The following is a 6,456-nucleotide window of genomic DNA, read 5'->3' as shown; positions in this document are numbered from 1 at the left end:
CTTATGGGCTGGAGTGGTCTTTATCCTTCTCTGCAAAGTGTTCCCGGAGTTTTTTGGGGGGGACCATGGAAGGAGGCATTTTGAAAGTGGCTAAGAATGAGAAAGCTGGTGCTTGCCAGTCATACACTCTTTGCAATGCCTGGGTGTTCATATCCAGCAGAGAACAAAGCAGACAAGTTCCACCCCTCACAGAGCTTGGTGGCCAAAGCTCCAGGGATTCTGGCTGCCATAGCAGGCCTAAGAAAGCCAAGGCCAAAGATGCTAACCAGGTCATTGCCAGCCATCCTGGCTGGGGGGGCAAGGCAGTGCACCCCACCGCCGTTCTATGCCTCTATCCTCGGCCTCCACGTCTCCCACAGTCTACGGCTGCTGCCTTTGCAAGCCAGGTTGTACCTAAAAGCAGCCATCCTTGATCTTAAAGCATCCTGGACAAAAACCATCATGGATGGTCAGGCCAGTGAGACCTCAGGGAGCATCTGTGAGGCCCCATGCATTTGCAAAATTATCACAAACACCCTGCAGGAGGCACCTGGGAAACCCAGCTCAGAGGCCCTGTGCCCAGAGAATTTCCCCTCAATGGGAGGTGAGCCCTCCCTAAGTCCCAGGCCTCTAGCACCCCTACCCGAACCCACCCGTCCCCCAAGAAGCTGCTTCAGAGGGGCTCCATCTTAAACTATAACCCATTGCACAGACTTTCCTGTGATGCCCCTAAGTTATCCACAGCCCGTGGCAGGTCCTAGAGGTCAAAGATCAGAGCAGCCCAAGGGTGGAAGGGGACAGTCAAGGTGACGGCAGCCTATCAGAGGCAGAGGTAGGGGCGAGGATCTAATGAGGGGACTGACAGCCTGTCCTCCCTCCACCTTCCGCCCCACACAGTACATCTGTCCATCTGCCCACAAAGCACCAGCCACACACCCCCACTCCAGCCTTCCAGAAGCTGACCCCGAAGATGAAGGTGGTAGAGGACCACCCCCACCGCCCTCATCGGTGGGGCCTCACCTCTCTACCTATTCTGTGAATGTTTCTGTGAATATGGTTGACAGCTTACAAAACTGTAATCAGCAAGGTTCAGAGGTGAGGGGGCTGAGTTGATTTAGGTGAGCATAAGGCCAGTTAAATTCTTTGTTCCAGGTGGGGTGAAAAGCTTTGGCCTGAAAGAGCAGCATCTGGTCCTCCCTAGAAAGACCTTCAGAGAATCCCACATAATCTTCTGATAAGGAGAGGGGATATGGTCCTCGGGGAATATCCAGGTGCTATTACCAGAAGAAGAGGGATCAGAGACCAGGCAGGAGAAGGTTAACCACAGACACCTACCACACCCCAACTTTTGGGTCAGTCTTTGGGCCCTGAGGGGTGTGACACCACCACCTCTCCTGGAGCTCCTCCTAATTCAGCTCCAGCCTCACTGGCTGTGTAACCTTAAGAAAGTAACTTAATCTATCTATGCCTAGGTTTTCCCATCTGTAAAACAGAAACAATAATAAGACTGTTTAAGAAGATTAAGTGCGTTATTCTCCATCAGGTGTCGGCAAACTTTTTCTTAAAGGATCAGAGAGTAAGTATTTTTAGCTTTGGGACCCAGATGGTCTTGGTCAAACTCTTCAACTCTGCTCTTATTCCAGGAAAGCAGCCACAGGTTATATGTGTTCCAGTAAAACTTTGTTTATAAACACAGGCAATGGGCCGGATTGGGCCCTTGTCCTGCACCAGTTCACAAACTTTCTGTTCTCAACACCCCTTCACCTTCTTAAAGTTATTGAGAACTCCAAAGCATGTCTATTTATATGGGGTATATCTACTGATATTTGTCATTTAGAAATTAAAACAGAATTTTTTAAACTATGTATTAGTTGTTATTTTTTTCTTATTTATTTTTTGTATTAATTTTTGAATTATAATCAACAATAACCCTACTAATTATAACATTTTTTATTAAAAATAGCCATATTTTCCAAAACAAAGAATTCCATGAAAAGAGAGGCTTTGTTTTACATTTTTGCCTCTCATTAATGTCAGCTTTGCAGAAGATGGGCCTCACATCCTCTTCTGCATTCGACTTGTTTCAATATCCAATATTCCCTGGAAACTCCACTGTCCATATGTGAGAGAACGAAAGTGATAAAGGCAAGAACATCTTAATATTATTATAAAAATAGTTTGGCCTTATGGACTCCCAGGAAGGATCTCAGCAGCCCCCAGGGTTCTGGACCCCTTTGAAAACCCCTGTTCTCAGAAGAGAACTTGGCCTATAGTAACCTATATTTACTATCGCCATTATTACAATAGCATCAAAGCAGAATGTTGAGGGGTCTTGCTCCAGACCCCGGGACTTTAGTTTAAGAGAAGGCTGAGGGACTTGGAATGGCAGGGCAGGCAGAGCCCCTCCCATAATAATGACATGTAGGAAGCAACTCATCCAATAAGAAATTAGAGAGGGTTTTAACTTCCTAACCAGGCAGCTTGACTAATCACAACCACCCCAGACTTCCAGACCAGCTGCCTGCTGGAGGCAAGGCTGACCTCTGGCAAAGTTATCCCTGCCTCTGTGCTGCGGCTGTTCAGGAGAGGGTGGGTCCATGCAATTTTCTCCAGAGCCAGGGAAACTGTAGCCATCTGCTTGCCAAAGAATGAGGCCACTGCCAGAGCCCCCCACACCCCTGGCCCCAGAGGCCAAGTCTGTGGCTGAGTGCCAGGTGGCTGGTTCCCAGGCCTCCACAGCCCACACCTTTATGTGGGAGTGAGTGTAAGTTGCCCAGGAGACACAGGGTGGGGGCATCAGGGAATGAAGAGGCAGAGGGGGCTTGGCTTAGGCCCTGGTCTCATGTTTCCTCAGTCCCTGGCTTGAATCACATCACCTGGAAGCCTGTAAAAAGGGCAAGGGAACAGGCTCTGAGGGCCAGGGGTACTGTGCAAATGCCCCGGGCAGCTCCCTTCCTGGGCACAAAAGTGTTAGAGACCCAGGCTCCATTTCAGACATGTCCTCAGGGCGTCAAGGGATCGCTATGCCTTTCCTGCAGTCCATAGCCTCCAATTGCTACTTCTCTGAACCTCAATGTCCTATATGTGACATGGGACCCATTGCTGTATTGGGGGAACAACAAAATTTTTCCTGTACCCTCTTAGGTTCAGTGACTGGGGCCCATGACTTAAACTAACAAATGACAGATTAAGAGGAGAAAAGGCACTCCATTTTTATCAATATTTACAGAAAAGAAGTGAAATTCTAAGAAGCAGTTCAACTCAGGTGCTTATATACTATTTTAAAAAAGGAAAGGGGGTAGGGGCTTCAAGGGACTATACATTGCAGGGAAATGACTAGGAAATATGTAGGGAAAACTAAAGGAATACAAGGGTGATTTTAGCAAGGTTTGTCGATGCAGACTCATCTCAATGCTGACTCTCCATCTCCGGTGATAAGAGTCACCCTCCTCTTCCTAGTACAGAAGGTAGAGCCACCTTCACAAAGGGAAATTTTTGTCACTTTTCTAAAGGGAAATTTATTCCCTGCTTTTAGGGAGAAAATGAAAGGGCAGAGAACTCTCCATGTGTCTGTTGATTCTCAATCACCTTCAGCTCAAAATAATCCTGATGGCCAGAGTGGCATACTGGGGGGAGGTGGGGTATATCCTGATCCCTGTCAGCTGCCATCACATACTTTGGGGGTCATGGATGGCTGATAGAGCTCAGCTTGAGGGAGAGACAGGTCTGTGTGTGGGCAACAAACGAAGCCCCCCAATTATGTTGTCTGCTGGCCGCTCAGGAACTCAGGGCAGCCCTGGAGTGAATGCCTGATTTTAGAGAAACAACCAGAAGGGGGCGTACGGGGACAGCACCCTCAGCCAGGAGGCGGCTTGTCACCTTTTATTTGAAAAAGCCTCTCCAGCACTGCAAAGCCAGTATCTATGTTATAGTGACCAGTGTTTGGCATGATAAAACATTTAAGTCAAAAAAGAAAAACAGATGGCTTTTACAAACTTAATGATATACTAGTAATATTAGGCTCCTAGGGCTCTGTGGGGACAGAGCCAGGAATGCAGTTTCCAGGCCCTTGGCCTCACATGGAAAGGTGCTGGCTCAGGTAGTAAATGGCCTTCAACTGTGATTGGATGGCCATCAGCTGTGGCTAGTTGGCCATCAGCTGTAACCAGTGAGCCATTGGCCACTAATATAACTGCCATGGCTACACTAGCAGCGGATGGTAGCTGAGCTAGCAAGCGCAGATTGCAGTTAGCAAGTGGGGTTGGGTGTCAGAGACGTGGACGACAGGTTGCAGATCTGTGGCTCCCGCTTCCTGTGTCTCCAACCCAGATGCCAGCGAGAATATAGTGGTGTGACTCCCCTATCTATGGCTCTGTGGGTGTTCCTTTTTGGCCTCACCATGTCCCGTTCTTATGTGGGGAGCGGGAGCTGAGACCCTACATGCCATCTTTCATGATAGGCTCCCATAACAAATTACCACAGGCTGCGTGGCTTAAAACAACATAAATTTATTCTGTCACAATTCAGGAGGCAAGAAGTCTGAAATCAAGGTGTCAGCAGGGTTTCAGGGCCACTGAAGGTTCTGAAAGAGAATATACCCCCCCCTTTCTTCCAGCTTCTGGTGGCAGCTGGCAGTCCTTGGGGTTCCTGGGCCTTGTGGCTGCCTTTCTCCAGTCTCCGCCTTGGTCTTCTTCACATAGACTTGTTCCCTGTCTCGGTGTCCTTTTCTCTCTCTTATGAGGATGCTTTCACTGGATTTAGGGCCCTCTCAATTCAGTATGATATCATTTCTATCCTTACCTTAATTATATCTGCAAAGACCCTATTTCCAAATAAGGTCCCTGTGGTTTAATAAGAAATATATTTGTTCTTTGTCCCAAATTCCTGGAATAGAGCTCCTAAAACGCTTGGAATTTCCTGAGTCATAGGAGTATCCTTTGTTATTCATAAGAAGCCCCTTTAGAACACCTGAGTTAATGCTAATGAGGTGACTTGTGGGGGGCCCTAGGTAGCTTTAGGATCAGGTCTGGTCTCCAGAAAGACCACGTGATTAGAGGGTGGGAACATCCAGGCCACCTCCAACCTCTGGAGAGAAAAAGGGGGCTAGAAATTGGTATATTAACAAAGCTGTAAGGAGAGAGTTGGCAAACACATCCAGGTACCAGACTGGAGGGTGGGACATCCCAACTTCATGGGCACAGAAGCTCCTGCTCTCAGGACACTGCCAGATCTCCCTTCATGTACCTCTTTCTCTGGCAGTTCATTTGTATCCTTTGTGATAAACCAGTAACATCAAAAGTGCCTCCCTGAGTTCTGTGAGCCATTTCAGCAAATTATTAAACCGGGGGTGGGAGGGGCCTGGCAACTGGGGGTCCAGAATGAGTCACCCCAAGGTGTGCCTTTGTGGTATGCAGATTGTTTTGAGCTAAAGGCAACTTTAGCCACAGGCTCAAAAGAATCTTCTGCCCCCTCCCCTTAAATACCTAGAAGAATTTAAGAATTTGAATTAGAGGTCTTGACCATAAGAGGTTATTATCAGAGATAACTTCTCTTTTTTTTGTCCCCGCCCCTTGCTCCAGAGATAACTTCTGTTGACCCATCTACAGGGCAGGGCAAACTTCTATTTACTAAAAGATTGCTCTTCTTATCATCTTGCAGTGACCCTTTGAAGCCCCCAAGGCACCTTTACCTCATCCCTAGTGCTGGATGTCTTACATACCCTTGTTCCCTTTCTATCGCTGAACCTCTCATGCATGTGGGGTCTCAGCCTGTCATGTATGTGGGGTTCCCATATATATGTATGTCTTCAATTTGGTTATTTTCTCTTGCTAATCTGTCTCATGTCTGTTTGATTATTAGACCAGCCAGAATAACCTTGAGGGTAGAGGAAAGTTTGTTCCTCTGCTACAGAACACTCGATTTATAGCCTGTGGGTCAGAACTACGGGTGGCCCAGGACTTGGAAATAGTGTTTGAAGTGGGGGGTGTAACTGAACCTCTTCACTTGTGGCACTAACCCCAGGTAGATAGTGTCAGAACTAATTAAATCGTTGGACATCCAGGTGGTGTCAGAGAATTGGTTGTCATGGGAAACATACACACACACACACACACACACACACACACACACACATTTGGTGTCAGAAAACATCCCAGCCCCATTCTGAGGTTCCAGGTGGACATGAATATGGGGGGAAGGGACACTATCCAACCCATAACAGGAATACAAGTAATAAAGTAGAAATGGAAAAACAGATGATGATGGTGCCATGAATGACCAAAATGTGGGACACAGCCAGGAAAGGAGACCCTTGATCCTGGCTCTGTCCCCCAATCTGTGTCCTACAGGAGCTGACTTCACCCTGGGCCTGAGTCTTGGGGATACAATTACCGTGACCAAGAGTCACCCATTCACTTGCCAATGCTGCCCAGTGCTATACACTACAAGTGTATGTAGTCTATAATTCCTGTGTTGAAA

Source organism: Rhinolophus sinicus, chromosome 15 (assembly GCF_057876585.1).
Source record: "Rhinolophus sinicus isolate RSI-liver-muscle chromosome 15, RSI-T2T, whole genome shotgun sequence".
In the NCBI taxonomy this organism is placed as follows: Eukaryota; Metazoa; Chordata; class Mammalia; order Chiroptera; family Rhinolophidae; genus Rhinolophus; species Rhinolophus sinicus.
The sequence above is the reverse complement of the archived record's forward strand: the minus strand, read 5'-3'. Positions refer to the sequence as shown.